This window comes from Octopus bimaculoides, chromosome 1 (genome assembly GCF_046866305.1).
Source record: "Octopus bimaculoides isolate indiv1 chromosome 1, ASM4686630v1, whole genome shotgun sequence".
Taxonomy (NCBI): Eukaryota; Metazoa; Mollusca; class Cephalopoda; order Octopoda; family Octopodidae; genus Octopus; species Octopus bimaculoides.
The window spans coordinates 169,369,740-169,390,726 of record NC_142928.1 but is presented as its reverse complement, the minus strand read 5'-3'; the positions used below and the strand labels follow the sequence as shown (position 1 = coordinate 169,390,726).

At 35.3% G+C, this 20,987-nt stretch overlaps 1 non-coding gene across 2 annotated transcripts in view; it reads right to left on the bottom strand.

The window, feature by feature from the left end:
* Positions 1 to 714: 714 nt before the first annotated feature.
* LOC106883135 (uncharacterized) overlaps positions 715 to 20,987 on the bottom strand; it is a 274,310-nt gene continuing 254,037 nt past the window's right edge. Inside the window, exons 2-4 of one of the 2 annotated variants that reach the window (XR_016244244.1) lie at positions 17,474 to 17,585; positions 1,892 to 1,914; positions 715 to 1,092 (exon numbers count right to left, since the gene is read on the bottom strand). This is a non-coding gene — a transcript (uncharacterized LOC106883135). The remainder of the gene's footprint in view (positions 1,093 to 1,891; positions 1,915 to 17,473; positions 17,586 to 20,987) is intronic. The other variant, XR_016244245.1, reaches the window with a different exon arrangement.

Genomic DNA, 20,987 nt, shown 5'->3' with positions numbered 1-20,987 from the left:
GGCTTGGAATTTTGAACAAATGAATACCTTTTCCGATTAGATACAATATGTCGGGTTTTTCTGTGATCTAGCTGATACTGTTGTATATTGATGAGTTCTTCACCTACTCTTAAGTTATCGATTTCCTCTTTTGTATACGCATGTGACGTGCTCATTTCTCATTTTACTGTTTAACAAGTATTGTCTGTGAGATACTTTTTATCTGACCATACACCGCTGCCCACTTTTTCTGCTTGTCAGTGTTAAAGTTACCATTGGGGATTAATATCATCCAAGTCATGGTTTCTAAGTTGCAGATCTCCACAGGAGATCAAATGTTGATACTAACAGTGGCGTTACAAAAGCCGTACGATATAAATCTTATTGAATGCGGACAGCGCTGACTTTCACACCTTCCAAAGTCTGCTGAAGTATTCTAGCTTTACTCTAACTTTTTTCACATTGTCATAAATTCAGGTGTGTAGCATTTGTTACTGGAGAGAGGAGAAATAAGTGGAGCAATGATGTCTAGATTATTGTCTGGTCGACAATCTTTCTTCAGTCAAGTACCGAAAAAAACGGACTTTTATACCGACCAAACCCTATTTTTATGTTCTCTGCAAATGTTTATTTGGTGCCTGCGTGATGCTGTGCAACACCCATAAGGTCGTTTCGACGGACCCTATGCCTTTGCCGCCAGTCATCTTACTGATTAATTTCTTGTTTCTGCTACTGTTGAAGTTATCAATGGTAATTAATAAATATTTCTAATATTTGTCTCTAAGTTTCAGAGCACCAGCCGTGTGAAAACTTGGAGGAAGGCGTATGATGAGTGGCTAGTCTCATTATGAAATGGGACTGACAAACCTCAGAGACTACGGACAACGACAGCGGTGAACAGATATGATGGTGATCATAAGGAAGAAATTACTAATTATAAAATAATGATGGTAATGATGATGATGATGATGATGATGATTATGATGATGGTGGTGGTGGGGATGATATCGATAATTAAAAGCACAAATTAGAGCCAAATAGTTTAGTACTCGCCACACTGGTAAAAATACGAGGTCGGTAACTGCTCCGCCGAACTGCAGCGAAAATACGTGCCTGTGGGAGAGAATAATATACAAAGAGTTGAGGTCGTCCTAGATAAGTTGTCATATAAAATAAATTAGGCAATTATCTGCTAACAGACGTTGGATCAACAAAGTGAAATTTCAAGTTTAGAAGCTTAAATCTTCCACATTTAAATAAATTAAGAAAAATATATTTAAACACGTAAAGCTGCACTGATGATGAAGAAATTCAGAAATGAATTTGTAAATAAATTTTTGAATAAACTTTAAATAAATTTCAGTATCTTTAGCTGTAAATTTTAATTATAGCTTTATCTCTTCCATTAAGAAAAAGAAAATGTATGCAAATGTGTGTATATCTATCAACGTACAAATATATGTTTTTATCTATATAAGCAATTTTATGTGTATGTGTGCATGTGTATATGCGCAATATTCTAGAACATATATATTAAAATAAATATAGATGTTAATATAGATATCTTAATAAAAACAGATATTAATATAGATATAATAACTACAGATTTCAATATAGATATATAAATGTGTGCGTGTATATATATATACATATACATACATATATATATATATATATATATATATATATATATATATATATATATATATATATATAAATATATATATATACATATATACATATATATATATATATATATACATACACACGCACACACACACACACACACACACATATATATATATATATATATATATATATATATGCATACATACATACATACACACACACATGTGCATATACATATAATAAATGTAAACGCTAATATAGATATTTAATATAGATATTATACCTGATATAACGATGGACCACGTGCTATTAAAAAAGAAAGGGAAAAAAGCACAATGAATCAGGAAGAGAGAAATAAAAAGAAAATAAGTGAGAATTGTAAGCTTTACAAACAACCTTATTTGTCACCAGTAATTATTACTTTGGCGATACGAAAGGTTTCTAGTATCAGAAAGTTCCGGAAAAAAATTAACTCGCAGATGCAAAGATATGGCTATATGCCAAAACGATATATTGGTAATATAATGCTGAATTTTCAAGAAGTTCGCTTCGTATTCATGAGGTCTTAAGAAGCTCGCTTTGCAACCACGAGATTTCGGGTTTAAGCCCACTATGCGGCATCTCAAACAAGTCTCTTCTACTTATATCCTCGGGTTTGCCGACGGCTTGTGATGGAAACTATAAACGATGTGGAAGCTCGCACCGCATTCAACAGCCGGTGTTAGTTTCTTTACGTCGCTGTTACTTATCTGTTCGGCAAAAGAATAAGTACCTTACATAAATAAAAAAAAAACATATAACTTTGGTCGATTTGTCCAACTAAAACACTTTAAGGTGGTGCCCCAGCACCTTAAAAAGATAATGCAAACTGTGCAAATATGTCGGAGAGATTAAACCTTTAATTTTCCTGAAAATTACGCTATATCTGGAGAACTTTCACCCTCTTAAACTATAATTGCTTTTTATTTTGGTACAAAGCCAGCTATTTTAGGGGATGGGGCAAGTCGATTGCATTGACCCCAGTGCTCAACTGATACTTCGATTATCGACCCCGAAAGGATGAAAGGTTGTCTTGTAGTAGTTCTTTGTGTTTAACCCCAAATCAATCCTATTCGAGCAGATTTATTATCTATAATCAAAAGTATTTCAGTCGTAGACAAATGTAGTGCAGTTAGGACTACATTATTCGAAGCCTTTCTCACATGTTTTTGTTTTTTTGCGGCAAGATATGATAGCATAGTAATGAGCTGCTATTTCTAGTAGGGTGAGCGACAACAAAGAGGTTTCCTTACTGGGTGGTCGTATTCTTGTATTTGCTGTTTAGCTCCATACTAGCTCTGACCAAGAATACATACCTACGATCTGTGCAGATATCTACAGTAGAAGGTTAAATACCAAGAAGTAACTCAAAGGAACATACAATTTTGTAGACTAAGAGCTAAGCAGTAAAGTAGTTGGTGCTAGAAAACTTGATGTAATAATCCATGAAATCTTAATTAACTAAAATTACAAGAGGGAATAAGATGGATTTTAAAGTGGAAATAACTAAATATTGGACTCTCAATAGAGAAGTGAAAAGGTGCTCAAGAAGCGATAAAAGAAGATTCTCGGAAGTGAAAGTTGATAAAGTTGATAAATTACTTAATGCAAGAGGCTGTATAGGAATCAGAAAATGTTATGAAATATTAAACAAGATTACTGGCAAAGTAAAGAGATCAAAAAAGCCTACTTGTGTTTAATATTAATGGAGAACTAATAACATCTGATATAAACATCCAAGAAAGATGGAAAGAACATTTTAATAGTCATGAACAAGGCGTTTAATTGGAGAAATGCTCTGGTAATTCCTGAACCTCATGAGGAGCTGGAAGTGTCTGTACATGAAATAACTGTTGAAGAAATAGCTGGAGCTGTAGAGCAATTAAAAAGAAAAAGATTTGGAGATTAGACGGAATTGCAAGAGAAATGCTTAAAACCGGAAAGTACGTAACTGCAAGAGCATTATTGAAGCTGCTTCACAATGTATGGAAGATCGAACGGATACCTAAATAGTAGAAGGTCGGTAACGTGACAGTATACCGGAAAAAGGGACCCCACCCAGAGTATGTTGCATTTGTGGATATAGAATATTGAGTAGCAAAGGACTGAAGAGGGTATGCATTTCATTGGACAGTATACTAACGGATGAACAAATCGGGTTCCGATAACTGCGAGATTTTAGTGACTAGATACCAAGAACATTATGCGTTGAATTCAGACGGACTTTGGTTATGGCTTTTGTTGACCTTGAAAATGTATTTGATGGTATGTATATGGTTATAGTTTGGAAAGTACTACATTGCTATGGTTTGTAGGAAAGGATGTTAATCCAATAGGTTAGTACGCTAAAGAAATACTCTTAAATGAATTAGGAGTGCTGCAATGAGGTGTTCTATTCCTTTTCTTGTTTACTGTTCTAATAAGCTGCATAATGAAGGAAATAGTTGAAGAAGAAAGAGGGGGAATTCATAGAATTTATGGACATGGTTTAGCAGATTTGAATTATGCTGATGGCATTGTTTTGCTGAGAATTAAAACACCGAAAATACACATAAATGTATACGAGCTTGATGATATAGGGTTTACAATTAAATATCAATAAAACTGAAACCGTGAAAACCAATCAAGCAGATAACAGAAATGTGTCTCTGGATGAGTACATAGTAGAATAGTGAAATATGTTTAATTATGCTTGGAACTTTTGTACAAAGTGATGTCTTTAGAGTGTTAATGTAATAAAAAAAATCTGAAAATGTAAATGAAGCAATGAAAATACTTTCAAATGTGTGAAAATCACATATACAAGCGATTCATAACAAGAGTAACCCGAATACGCCACTAGCCGAAAGTGATTTAGTATTTGGAAGAGAATCATAGCATGTCATTCAAACTATAGCTAATCGTTTACAGGTTTTGAAAATAAGTAATAATAAAGAATATATATATATATATGTACTATAAACCAGTAAATTCTTCGGATATTTAATACACGTAGCTAAACTGTTATATATATATATATATATATATATATATATATATATATATATATATATATATATATGTTTGTGTGTGTGTGTGTGTGTGTGTGTGTGTGTGTGTGTGTATGTGTGTGTGTATAAATATATATTTATTTATATATATATATGTATATATATGTATACATATATATGTGTATATATATACATATATATATACATGCATATATATATATATATATATATATATATATATATATATATATATATGCTTGTAACGAGTGGGTTGGCAAGGACGTACTTTACTCTAGTCGTGCTAAGTCTTTCTTGTACATCACTGATCAACGATTTCTGTTGAGACAAGCGGGACAAATGGATGTGATATGATTCTTCAACTGATGTGGGACGATTGTCATTTATGAAATGCTAACCATCAAGAGGATTTGGTCAAGTTAATGAAGTGTGGTACATAGAATAACTACTTCTGCTCAGATACACATGGAAAAGCCTGCATTACATCTGGTAGTTCATTATTTCATCCACAAAGGCGGCGAGCTAGCAGAAACGTTAGCACGCCGGGAGAAATTCTTAATAGTATTTTGTCTGTCTTACAATCTGAGTTCAAATTCCTTTCGGGGTTGATAAATTAAGTACCAGTTGCGTACTGGGGTCGATGTAATCGACTGGCCCCACTCCTCAAAAATTGTGCTTAGAGTAGAAAAGAATATTTCATCCCCAAACCAAAAATTTATATCTATTCACTAAATCTGAGACATTTGATCGAATGACTAAAATAAGGATCCAAATTACTCTTGTGAAATAAGTAGGAAGGGTGCTGAAAAGTTACTGGCTTTAAGGGTATCACGAAAGGGGCTGGCTGGAAGCCCAACCATCGGAGTTCTTTTACAGGGCTTAGAAAAAATGAAGAATTGTTGCAATAAGTGTTTGAATAAAATCATGATTAACTGATACTCCTGTATTTTCTTTTACCCAAAGGAGGAACCTTTCAGTACTCCCCTTGCATGTTCAAATATATATTGTACCATAGACCATAGGATAAAAGGGTGATAGGATGGAAAAAAACTGTTGAGTACGTGAGTAAATGTACTTTTAATGCACAGCTTTGTTACTTTACCTCTTCAGTTAATATTCTGTGGTCAACTAAACAACTTTCCCTCCTAGACTGAATATTTTCCCCAATGAAGTACGGGGGTTGACGGTGTTGCCTACACTCCCTCCCTTCAAAATTGCTGACCTTGTGACTAAATAATGAATCATTGCTTCAAATGTTTTCGAGCAGAGTCTTAACAAAGCAATGGATTATGGGATTCGCATGATCCACCACCACCACCGCGCACTATAAATATCATTTCGTTTACATCGCCTTGTTCTTTGTGAAGAGATATAAACGAATAAGTTTGTTTAACGCCTCCCCTAAAAGTTTGATGATTCTTAATGTTAAGTAAAAATTTTTAATTCTTTCTAGGAAAACCTCGAAGTACACACATAAAGCTATAAATTACAGCATGTAAATATTGTGTCGAAAAACCCTTTGGGATCGTAAAAGTCGAAAGCTAAAATTATTTTAACTAAATAATAAACGTAAGAACGGTCTGAAAAATATAAGAAAGCCTGATTGAAATTAAAGAATAGTATACCCATAGAAAAATCTATTGTTTCAGAGGCGAGATATTAATAGCTGACATAAGTAAAATTAAAGTAAAAATGGCTCCAGTTTTCTCTGCCATAAATTAGTTATCCAAATAGATCTAAACAAAAGAACATTAATCAATGTATATTAATGTTGACACGTTTAATGAAATAGGGGGTTCGTCAAGGTTGGGCTGGGTGGTGGTGTACATCAATTATATACGGTTAATAAAACGGTTTTCTTTGCCAGACATGAAATTCTATTCTACAGGCAGCATGTAAATATATGAGGCTATATTTCTTCAACCGAAAACAGAATTGGTTTTAATCGAAGGGAGGGGTTTGTAAAAGCCAAGTGAAAAACAGTAAAGGACAAAAAAAAGACGCCTTCAGCTTTTCTCAGTTTTATAGGCACAGGCGCAGCTGTGTGGTTAACACGCTTGCTATCCAACTACGTGGTCTTGGGTTCAGTCCCTCAGCGCAACTTCTTGGGCAAGTGTGTTCTACTTTAGTCTCGGACCTTGTAAGTAGATTTGGAGGACGGAACGTGAAAGAAGCCTGTCCGATTTACGTGTGTGTGTACGTGTGTGTGTACGTGTGTGTGTGTGTACGTGTGTGTGTGTGTGTGTGTGTGTGTACGTGTGTGTGTGTGTGTGTGTGTGTACGTGTGTGTGTGCGCGCGTGCGCGCGTGCACCGACTCCAGGCTAGTGAAAATGCCATTTGCTCAGACCTCATGGCTGCAAAAGAAGTATCTTCAACGTTCGTGTTTCGTGCATGCTACACACACACACACATGCATATACATACATACATACAGACATCTCTTTCTCTGTTTCTCTATATATGTATGTGTGTATGTATGTATATATTCTTTTCTACTCTAGGCACAAGGTCCAAAAGTTTTGGGGAGGGGATCAGTCGATTAGATCGACCCCAGTACGCAACTGGAACTTAATTTATCGACCTCGAAAGGATGAAAGGCAAAGTCGACTTCAGCGGAATTTGAAATCAGAACAAACACAGACGAAATACCACTAAGCATTTCTCCCGGCGTTTCAGCCAGCTCGCCACCTTAAAAATGGATGTATATTAACTGGATAGTCTTTCTTTGTATGCGCGCACACGCACACACTTTCTCTTTCTCCCTCTTTCTCTCTCTCAGTCTCTTACACACACACATCAAGTATATATATATATATATATATATATATATATATATATATATGCATACACAATCATACAAATACGTATGTCTGTGTATGTGTGTGCGAACGCGTAATTATATACATGGCCGCAGTCTAGTGACTGAAAGAAGTAAAAGATAAAAATATAAAGATACACACGCATGTATATTCAGGTGTGTATTTGCATAGATACACAAGCACACACACACACACATACACACACACACACATACACACACATACATAGGGTCATAGCAAATAGTTCTCACATATAGATATATATATATATATATACACACACACGCACACACACATACATATACGTGTCTGTGCATGTACATGTACGTATGCGCATAATAAAATATGTATGAAAATGCACAAGTTTGTTTGGTGCACGATGTTATAAATTCTCATGCATGGAAAGCTGTTTTAAAGGGTATTTATTTGATTTAAATTCACTTCTGTGTTCTCCTTCATCGTCAATTTTTTTTTCCATCAGTTCCTTCTGTCAGAATATGTCGATCGTTTTTCATTTCTAATACTTGGTTGTTTGCAGACGATCAATGTCCATCATTTTGCTGGCCGTATTTTCCTTGTTAATTATATGGTTCTTAGTGGAAATCCGTCTATTAAAATATATATTTCTACAAAGCGTCAGGAAACATGACCCCCTTTTTTTCCTTCTATTACTATTATCATATCGAATCAACAAACGTTGTTTGTTGCAGTAGTTGTTATTGCTATTGTTGTAGCCGCATTTGTTGGTGTTGTTCCATTCGTCATCATCCATCTTGCATTCTTTCTCACGCACAACACAAAATCATATGCATCTTGAGTAATAGCTTTGTATTCAATGAAAATGGATTAGCGGATTTTATTTTCCTTTTCTTTTAGCATTGCATATATATATATATATATGTGTGTGTGTGTGTGTGTGTGTGTGTGTGTGTGTGTGTGTGTGTACGTATGTATGTTATGCATATGTATGTATGTATATGCATATGCACGTAAATGTGTGTACTTTTGCACATATATATATCTCATATATATATATACACGCGTGCAGACTTACACATACAGATACATACATTCAAGTTCATATATATGTATATATATTACATATTATAAATAATATATATATGTATATCATATATATATATATATATATATATATATATATATATATATATATATATATATATATATATATATACATATATAATATTTTATGCATATATATATATATATATATATATATATATAAATTATATATATTATATGTATTATATATATATATATATATATATATACATATTTATACACGCTTACACACACACACACACACACACGCTCACACACATATATTGTATATATGTATACATACATATATATATATATATATATATATATATATATATATATATATATATATATATATATATTTATACACACGCACACACATGCACGCCCACATGCACGCACGCACACACACACATACACACAAGCAAACAAACATACGTTTCCCAGCTTAATCTTAAGAACAGGATTGATGGAAGGGGTTATAAGACTGAGAGAGGAAAAAGGGAGCAAGGAATCGATTAAAAAGAAAAGTTTATCATTATACTTCCAATATATTATTCAGTCAATATTAACATCATTATACTCAACGCCACTATAATCATCACATTTAGCATCATTATTATCAACCCTTCAAACATAAACATGATGATTGCAATGATAATGATGATGATGATGATGATGATGATGATGATGATGATGATGATGATGATGAGGCTGTTGATATTAATATTATTTTAATCCTTTATACTAAAAGCACAAGGAATGAAATCTGTGGAGAGGAGCGAGTCGATTACATCGACTCCAGTGCGCAAGTGGTACTTATCAGATGTGAAGTCGATCTCGGTGGTGTTTTGAACTCAGATCGTAAACAGAAAGAAATAGCGCTAAGCATTTTTGACCGGTGTGCTAACGATTCAATCACGTGCTGCTTTGCTGCTGCCGATGATGATGATGATGATGATGATGATGATGATGATGGTGATGATGATGATGATGATGATGGTGATGATGATGATGATGATGATGATGATGATGATAATGATGATGATGGTGATGATGGTGATGATGATGGTGATGATGGTGATGATGGTGGTGGTGGTGGTTTCCAACATTGTTTCTCATAAAGGTCAGAAATTTGAGGAGGAGGAGGAGGAGGAGGAGGAGGAGGAGGAGGAGGAGGAGACTAGCTGCTTATATCGACCTCACTACGTGATTGATGAACTCTAACATAGACAAAAATGCACGGAAATTTTGTTGGAGAAAACCTTCAAAGGGAAATTCCGAACCTTCCAATAATTTAGCACATGTTCCGGAGTCAGATTGCCCGCAATTTTAAACTCTCAGTTCCGTTCTTGCTGGGTACAGTTTCGCATGTGATTCTGGTTGCTTTTGTTAATTTTTTCTTTTTACTTTTGAAAAACTTGTGTGTATATAGAATTTGGTTTATTTTATGGTTCCTAATGAGCACAGGTAAATCTTGAATAATAGTGTTATATACCTCATTGTTTCTAGAATTGTGGGTAAGAGAGTTACTTTGAGTTTCTCTCTAGCAAATTCATTACCTTTAGTCGGCCCGGGAGAATAGAAATTTAGGTACACATATCTGCTCTATAGGTACGTGTCAAAATTGTTCATATATGCACGTATTTAGACATACAGGGATGTATATGGGTCCATACCAAATGGGAGTCTTTTTTAACAGAACAAACGGTCTTCTCTAAGGCAATAAGAAGTTAGTTTACAATTATCAATATTGCGATAACGACGCCTGAATTGTTATAACCTGATAACAATAAAAATGCGAGATGCTGACGATCAATGTCTAAAACGACATCAACCCAGTTAAAGTGTATGTGTTACATTTTGTATTCTAAATACAATAGTGCTTTTGTTTTTGTTCGTGAAAACAACACTATCAATGTACACACACATATGTATATGCATGTATGTATGTATGTATGTACGTATGTATGTACGTATATATGTATGTATGTAGGTATGTCTGTATATACGTATATATGTATGTGCGTATGTATGTATGTATGTATGTATGTATGTATGTATGTATGTATGAGCATACATATATGCATGTACAAGAACGATGTATTTATATATACACATATAAATATATGTGTGTGTATGTGTGTGTTTGTGTGTGTGTATATGTGTGTGTGTGTATGTGTGTGTGCGCGTGTGTGTGTGGGTTTGTGTTTACTAGTCTACTTATGTGTATTTATTTGGATCGCATTTTAATTACTTCCATTTGTACAACGTGTAATATTTTTGCCTCATCACTCATCCTTATTGAACTCTCTGCATCCCTACATTTCCAGTAAAACCTTTTTTTTTTTTTTTGTAGCACTCTTTATTGTGTGTGTGAATGAACCCTAATGAAAAATGAAAAGCAACGATTATTCTTTACCAATCAAGTAGCGGGATCGGCAGTATAATCAATATCTATCGATCTTAGGTCCTGTCTTCACAGATCATAGGCCTTGTGCCTTTGTTAGAACTACTACTACTACTACTACTACTACTTTCACTGTATAGAGAATGTTCTAGGTAAGATGTGTGCGGTGCCTGGCAGTACTATTTCCCGTATGTAATAAATATTTGTAAGTCCATGGCGTGGAGCTGGCAGAAACGTTAGTACGCCGGGCGAAATGCTTAGCGGCATTTCTTCTGTATTTACGTTCTGAGTTCAAATTCCGTCGAGGTCAACTTTGCCTTTCATCCTTTCGGGGTCGATAAATTAAGTACCAGTTACGCACTGGGGGTCGATGTAATCGACTTAATCGCTTTGTCTGTCCTTGTTTGTCCCCTCTATGTTTAGCCCCTTGTGGGCAATAAAGAAATGAGAAACGTTAGCACGCCGAGCGAAATGCTTAGTGGCATTTCTTCTGTATTTACGTTCTGAGTTCAAATTCCACCGAGGTCAACTTTGCCTTTCATCCTTTTGGGGTCAATAAATTAAGTACCGGTTGCGTACTGGGATCGATCTAATCGACTGGCCCCTCCCCGAAAATTTCGGCCTTGTGCCTAGAGTAGCAAAGAATATTTGTAAGTCCTGGGGCTTGTGTTATGCATTTGTTTGTAAAATTCCCAAAACACTTATTATTAAAGGGATTGTTTTTGTTCTCAAGCTCCACATTCGTGTTTTTTCTATTTCTAGATCTTTCTGTTTCGATAGTTTCTCTATCATCATTTCTTGGTGGGATTAATATGTCAATTATATAGTTGCTTGGTGGACCTTATCAGTAATATCTGGTCGATTATCCCTAATCTCTCTATTTCTGTGTATTGGCATATCTCAGAGTATGACTGCATTGTTATTTTCTTTGACCTTTTCCGGAGTAAGCCGACACAATCACTTTCCTATTGGTATTGCATAATCCACATGTCTGTAGATATATAAAAACTGGGAGTTTTATATGTCCATAGAATATTTTTCCTTGACCATGACTTAGTACCCAGAGACAATATTTATTGCTTATTTCCTATTACCATATATTTTGCAGTTACTTACCGTATTCTGCTCATTATGTATTATTTCTTTGCCCGCCACCCTTCTTTCTTTCTTTTTTATTTTTTTATTTTTGGCTTGATCTTCCCGCAATTAAGAAAGCGGCTTAGCTCGTGTAAGTATTTTTCTTTTTCTTTGTTTTGGTCTTTATTATTATTATTATTATTATTATTATTATTATTATTATTATTATTATTATTATTATTATTATTATTATTAAAAGAAGCGTGCCATTGTTTTCTAGTGAATGATATTTCGACATCTTGTATGTCTTCAACTGGTTCAAAAAATAAATTTGTCAAGCTACTTCAATTTAGTTGATATATAAAGGAGTTACTTCAATCCTTTATATATTAACCAAAATGAAGTAGCTTGACAAATTTATTTTTTGAGCCAGTTGAAGACACACAAGATGTCAAAATATCGTTCACTAGATAACAATGGCACTTTTTTTTAATTTTGACTCTATATCTTCAGGAGGAGTTACCTCAATCATTTTGATATTATTATTATTATTATCGTTATTATTAATATTATTGTTATTATTATTATTATTATTATTATTATTATTATTATTATTACACATAGTTATGATGCTCTCCCACTACCTCTATCCTTGATCAGAGACGCACACATCGTCAGCCACAAAGGGTTAAGGTCAAACAACTGACAAGTATATTTATGTTATTGAGCAGAATATTTGCTGTCGCCCATCTTGTATAACAAGACAAAACATGTAAATGATAACACTTTCAATCAGTTAAGATCAGAAGCCATGAGAGCTAGTGCCTGATATTGCATCAAAGCATTGGTATTGCACCGGGACATTTATTATTATTAAGTGAGAGAGCAGTGCATGCCATCAAAGTAACACTGGGGTAAAATATACGAAGCCTATTATACCCATCATGACTACCCGTCTGATGAGGGTACACCAGGCACATGCATCACAACCATATGTGCGTGACATGGTGATCTTATGTCAAGACAAAAAACGCATGACCTTGCAGGTGGAGTTAGAACTGTCTTCAGGTCGAGTAGCCCAACCCGCACAGAATGTCCCTGAATAAGGGTTGCTTAGAGATATTGAGCAAAACACCCATGTTTCCAGAGGTGAATTATGCAAATCCCAAAGAATTCCTCTCGACACACGGTTATGATGCTCCCCTACTACTTCTGCTCATGATCAGAGATGCACATATTGTCAGCCACTAAGAAACATGCACAACTGATTAAGGTCAAACAACTGACAGGCAAATCTGTGGTATTCAGTAGAATATTTGCTGTAGCTCATTTTTTTATATACCAAGGCAAAAGAATGTACTTGATAACACTTTTAGTCAGTTAAGATGAGAAGCCATGAGAACCACTGCCAGGTTATTATGATGATGATGAAGTTAGTGAGCTGGCAGAATCATTACCGCGCCCAACAAAATGCTTAGCAGCATTCTTTCCGTCTTTACCTTCTGAAATCAATTTCTACCGAGGTCGATTTTGCCTTTCATCGTTTCAGGGTTGATAAAATAAGCGCCAGTTAATCACTGAGGTTGAGATAATCGACTTCCTCTCTCCTCAAAATCTGCTGGACCTGTGCCAAAATTTGAAACTCTTCTTCTTCTTCTTCTTCTTCTTCTTCTTCTTCTTCTTCTTCTTCTTCTTCTTCTTCTTCTTCTTCTTCTTCTTCTTCTTATTATTATTATTATTATTATTATTATTATTATTATTATTATTATTATTATTATTATTGCTGTTGTTATTGTTATTGCTGTTATTGTTATTGTTATTCTTATTTTATAATACTGTACTGTTTTAAGTATGCATGCACTACTGAAGGTGTTATAAGACTAGGGATAAAAAAAAATTGTGTTAGCTCCTCCTTCGCGTATACTTTTCCTCTTTTTAAATCCTATCGATATATTCCACAGATTAGAAGCGCTTCTTGAAACGACAATTTTCTAAACTTCACACATGGAAAGCTTTCCTGACAGTTTTTCGATTTTTCTATAATTAGAAGGACTGTTTTTTTTTTTTTTTGTGCAAAATTCACATTTTGTGATATTTCAATTACTAGGTTTCTGCACAGTTACCAGTATTTTTTAGGTTTTTCTATCTTTTTCGACATTCTTTGCTGAGAAGTTAAATATATTGGGCATGCCAAATTGACAAGTGTATAAAATTTGGATATCTTGTTTTTCTAGTAACATGAATTTGCATAGCCCTGGGAGTCACATAATTTTCATTTCCCTACAACTTTTTCTCAGGCGAGCTCGTATAACATATAATTGTATAACATATTATTGCTGCTGGATAAGGGGGCTTTCGTATTTATTTTTGAATGAAGGTAGTTAACTATCTGAACCATTTATCATTCACTTGTTTCAGTCAAATAACTGCGGTCATGCTGGAGCATCGCCTTGAAGAATTTTAGCCGAACAAATCAACCTTAGTACTTTTTTTTTTCTTTAATAAGCCTGGTATTAATTCTATCGGTCTCTTTTGGTGAGTTACGGGAACGTAAATACACCAACACCGGTTGTCAAACGGTACTGGGATCAATCACAAATACAAAGACACATGGACACACATACCAAAAGCATACACACACACACAAACACACACACACACACACACACACACACACACACACACACACACACACACACACACACACACACAAAGATCAATGTAATTGACATATCCCTTCCCACCGACTTGCTGGCCTTGTGCCAAAATTTGAAACCATCATCATTATTATTCTTGTTGTTGCTATTATTTTTATATATTTGTTCCAGCCTGGATGTAACGCGTTTCACCCTGCTCCATTTGCTTCGAAAATATTTGTTGTTTATTTTCCCCTTTCGAGAATTTGTTAATATTAAATTTTGTGCCATTTTTTCTTCCGAAATCACTCACAACGTAGAAATAGGATGTATTGATTCTCTGTTCCTTCGCCCAACTTTCACTGGGGTACACACACACACACACACACACACATACACACACACACACACACACACACACACACACACACAAATACATACAAATACATACACATATGTAAACATACATACACATATATATAATATATATATATATATATATATATATATATATATATATATATATATATATATATATATATATATCAAAACTTTAAATGTGGTGTCAAATTTGACATCCAGTTATCAAGGGAGAATAATAATAAAAAACACGTGCTGTGAGGGGAGTCTGCTATTTTCCTTGGAATTGACTACTTATTTCTGTCAATCAACGATGCAAATACTATTCTCCCCCTCACTCCCACAAAGACATGATTGAGAAGCAAGGTGCGTTTCCAGTATAGCAAATAAAGACACACTGCAGCTGAGAAGAATTTGAACAACGCAACCGAAGCTGAGAAAAATAGAATTATTATCAGCATCAACAATAACAACAACAAGGACGAGTGACAGAACAAAATAAAAACGATATCACTGTCACTACCAGCTCAATAGTCTACCAGCTTTTGCGGTATTAAGCATCCACCACCACCACCACCACCACCTCCGTTTACACAGCTGTAATAAAGTAACAGTAATAAAGACTATAACTGGTCGATTGCTAAGATTGACACTTTTGCTTGGGGCGACAAGAGCGCCATCAAAAAATAATAAGAGTTGCCAGGATGCTTCCAGTGGGATAGGCTAAGATCTTTCGGCTTTGCTTTCACATTATAACTAATGAAAATCTAGCGTTGGTCATAGCTGTATTTGCGAGAAGGAGGAGGATGTATGAGTTCAAGAATAGCACAGGCTTCACTAGAAATGATCGGAAACAAGGACGGAATTCAAGCAATAAAGGAGGGTCGAATGCATTTCAGGCCCTCATCGAGATGTCAGATGGCGCAGAGCAACGAAACCGTTCTGTATATATTGTTTTCGATGTCCAAGCATTCTTGACTTTTGTGATTATGTCGAACAGCTATTGCAACGAACCTGGTTACGGTCAATTCCATTGCGAAAATCGCCTTTGGCTATTTTTGGCCACGAAAGAAAAGCAGTTTCTTATCATTAAGGTGGCTATAGATAAAGAGATTTCATTGTGGAAAAGAATAAAAGAACTAAAAACAGGCCAATTCTTTACTGACTTCATGTTCCACTTGGAGAGGAAAGTGATGATGATGGAGAAAGAAAAGCTGACTTCCAGTGAATATTTGAAAAGTGTTTGAGAATGGCGAAAATTACACATGTGAAATACTTTACAGTCAAACATTAGCTTATAGGCCGGAAAAGAGGGTGGTGTGAGGGGTGCATAAACCTTGGCAGAAATTTGTGGGATTTCCTGAATGCAAAGATAATTAGAGTGAATGACCCTACTCTAAATATGCTCCTATACATTGGAGAGCAGGAGAGAGAGGGTTTGTACCTTTGGTGGTCAGGGTAATCCTGGATCTGTGGAGTTCTTTGATTGGCCCTAGCTGTATAAGGACTGCATCATTTATGCTATCACATCCTTTGTATACTGTGTATACTTTTATTGCATTTCACCTTCTTTTCCATTTCTTCGTTCCTATCCTTTATGTAAATCCCCACACAAATTGCTGTCTGTCCTTCTGATGTCCCCCTCATATACGCCCCTGTGGCTAATAAATTATTGTTATTATTATTACTAATATTATTGCGAGCTGACAGAATCGTTAGCACGCCGGATAAAATCCTTAGCGGCATTTCGTCCGTCATTACGTTCCGAGTACAAATTCCACCGAAATCCATTTTACCTTTCATTCTTTCAGGGCCGATAAAACAAGTTCCAGTTGAAAACTGTAATCGACTTACACCGGCTCCCGAAACTTCAAGCATTGTGCCTATTGTAGAAAGGCATTAACGTAAAGAAGGATGAAATACCGCTAAGCATTTTGCTAACATTTCTGCCAGCTCTCCGCCTTGGTAAAGAATAATATTAAAAGAAGAATAATATTAAAAGAAGAATAATATTAAAAGAAGAATAATATTAACCGAGTTTGCTTACTGGTTGACGATTACTTTCCACCTTGTTCACAGAGGTTGCCTGAGAAAAAAAACATTAATGTTATGCAATCTCATTCTACTACCACCGACTACCTCTATCATTCTCCCTTCCATCACCTACATTACGATTTACATGCCTAATTAAGAACTCATCATGTTGCCTCTTCTTCACAACTGAAGATATATTTAGAAGATATTTCGATAACTTGCTGCTTAATTATGAAAAAATTATATATATATATATATATATATATACAGCTACAAAACATTAAAAACTGCATAAGATGCACTACGCAAAAATAAATAAGTACTAAAATAAAATAACTTGAACGAAACAAGCTACAAGAATAACAAAAGAAAGAAATCTGCTGAAACCAATTAAATTTTTAATTTCGTAAATCACTCACGAGTTTTTCCAGGCTGGCTGATGGATTAGTGGACCGCTGAGATTACTACTTCCGGTTGCTCAGACGACTTTAACTCATAACCAGTCAATCGGTGATTAAAAACATTGATACACTGAGATAGAAAGAGAAAACAGAGAAAACAATAAAAATATGTATACATATATATATATATATATAGTGTGTGGTTTGTATAGTCATAAAACTTGTAAATGAATTAATAAGCAGAAAAATTGTAGCAAATATCAATAAATATAATAAATGGATATATGCAAGATAGGACAACCTTAGAGAAACTATGGAAACAAATAACAATCAAGAAAATGAAGAGAAAATGAGCGAGACGTGGGATGAGAATGGATTGGTGAGTTCGTCTATGCAAACAATGTTTCTTTCCAATAGGATACGCTGGTTTCCTGCAAGAAAATATGTACCTATAGCCATGTGTGTGTGTGTGTGTGTGCGCGCGCGCGAGTATGTATCACGAGCTTCTTTCAGTTTCCGTCTAACAAATCCACTTACAACGCTTTGGTCGGCTCGTGGCTATAGTAGAAGACTCTTGCCCAAGGTGCTACGCTGTGGGATTGAACCTGGAACCATGCGGTTGGGAAATAAGCTTCTTACCACACAGCCACATACATAAGTTTGTATGTGTAGAGAACTAAAAAGGCGAAGAGTGAATTTAGCACATTTTTATTATTAGCTCCAATTGATTATAGTGGAGTGATACTTCAACAGACTAACATCAAGACTGCTTTCTTACATTATAAGACCTTTTCGCGTGGAATCATTTACATACATTGACATTAAAAGCAGATTAATACCGAAGCAATTGTAACTAATAATAATCCTTTCTATTATAAGCACAAGACCTGAAATTTTGGGGGAGGGGGATAGTCGATTACAACGACCCCAGTACTCAACTGGTACTTAATTTATCGACCCTGAAAGGATGAAAAGTAAAGTCAGCCTCGGCGCAATTTGAACTCAGAACATAGAGACGGGCGAAATACCGCTAAGCATTTCGTCCATCGTGCTAACAGTTCTGCCAGCTCGCCGCCTTACTGTAACTAATAATAATGATATTATTTTATTCTTTTATTGTTTTATATGTTTCAGTCCAATGACTGTGGCCATGCTGGAGCACCGCCATTGGAATCATCTTTCTACTTTTCCATCTTTGTCGGAGCGGCGTTTGGTGAAGGATGGAGTTCGATGTTACTGCCCTGTTTTGAGTTTCTTGCCTAGATATTGGCTCATCCGGGATCTCGGCGAGCCGGAGATCAAGTTCACGTTTGAAAATGTCTACATCCACTCCATGGAGGCTCCTCAGATGCTTCGGCAGACAGTTAAATAGCTGTTGGCCTTTGAAACCCAAGCTATTGTAGTACATCGTCCTTGCCCGAGATGATGTAGTCGGCACAGTTGCTATATATGCTATATAGTCATTCTTCGTCTTCATAACTGTATTGTATGTTTCTCTTCGCAAGAGTTACGCACTACTTTGACCAGGTTTCCAGAGGAGTGGACTTTCAATGCTTCCCAAGGTTCTAATTCGAGAATGCAGATAGCCAAGAGTTTAGGTTAAGTGGTGCATTGGAAGTAACACCGATTTTCTACTCTATCAGACTCTCTACTATATATATATATATATGGGAGAATTTTACGAAAAAACAACAGACGAAGACAGGTGGTGTAAACAACAAATGGATGTATTAGTTTAACGCTCGGGAAGTACACATATATATATTTATATATATATACTAGCAGTATAACCCAACCTTGTCCGAGCGTGACTTATTATGCCATCTACGATAAGTCTTGCTAGCTGAAAATCAACTAAAAAAGAAAGCCTTACAACGAAAAAACCCTTATGATGTAAATATGTTCATAATTCAAAAGACGATGAAATTAATAGGGAAAGTCTGAAGGCTGTTTTGCGTAAAATTATTAAGCATACGTAAATTTCATCCGTGTAATTGGCTATAGAAATGCTTGTGCAAAACAACTTTTTGCGCTGCCCTGATTATACATAACAGGGTAATCCCTTTTCACAGGAGCAAGGATGGCAATTTGTGATGAAGCAATTGCTGGCGATCTGTTGCTAAACAGTTTTGCCAGAATTCTATCAGATTGGGCAGAAGGTGTTGATGCACCATTTTGCATTATGTTCAAAGTAGCTACTGGAATGTGGTGAATTGCTGCAGTCTGTGGCTGTCATTTGAAACCGGTTGCTGTCTTTCCCCAGCAAACTCTCTTCTTTGGAGGCATAATCTATGTATATATTAAACAGAACAACAAAAGTTATAATAGATGGCAGGGTCGGTACTTTTCACATATCTGTAATTTTTCAGATTAACACCCGCACGATTACCCAACCCTAATCCTAAACCTAATCCTAACACTAACCTTAGCACTAACCCTAAACCCTAACCCTAACTCTAACCCTGACCCTAAAAAACGTAACCGTAACATTAATCCTAGACCCTAACCCTGACCTTAAAACCCTAATCCTAACACCCTAGTGAAAATCGTGGTAAATTTACAAAACATTGACGAACATGAGTTATATTTTACTGAATGATTGTGTACTTGCACGTGTATGGTTTTGAGAGAGCGAGATAGGAAGAGGTAGAGAGGGGGGAGAAAGGAATAGGGGTAGTTAAAAGTTTTCTTATGACTGTTTCTCTTCACTGCCTATTACTTCATTAGAAATCTAAGGATGCACATAAGCACATAATAGAGAAAAATGTAACAAATATAGACGACTTGCTCCAAAACACCACCGAGTGGGGAACGCTTCTCAAAAATAACCTGTAGTTGTTTCCTTCAAAATTCATTTGTACAAAATTTCATGAAAAAATATTCATTTTCCTGGAAGTTAAGAGGAATTTAAGTGGAATTTCCGAATAATGTACCCCACCGCCTTCCACAACACTTTCACCTCACCGACAATTTTTGTATATTTGGAATCTACGTAATAAATAATATATGCATAGAAAATTTCATTAAAAAATATTCATTTTTATGAAAGTTATGACCTTCCAAATTTGGGGGATACAACTCTGTAGTTATGCCATCAATGTTTTGTAAATATACCACGATGTGAATGATTGTTTACTTGCACGTGTATACGTTTGAGAGAGCGAGAGAGGAAGAGGGGGAGAAATGAATAGAGATTGAGAGCAATGTGTATGTTGTTGTCACAGGTCATGTATGTGTGGTTGTGTGTGTTTTTACGTATCTATGTTATGAAAAATAGGTAAAGAACACTGAGATGAAAGTTTAATCTATGACGTTGTATGTATCACTTTCTCTCTCTCTCCCTCTCCCTCTTTAACTCTTACTCTCTATATTTTTATGTTGAGCGCGTGTGTTAGAATGGCGTTCCAGGTAGCAGGGATGAAATATAAAAGTTGCTAGAAACAACAGCGAAATCTCCCTTAAATCACACAAAGTAAACGAAATTTTAAAAATCTAATTACTGCACTGGAAAGTTCACATCGAGAAAATTCCA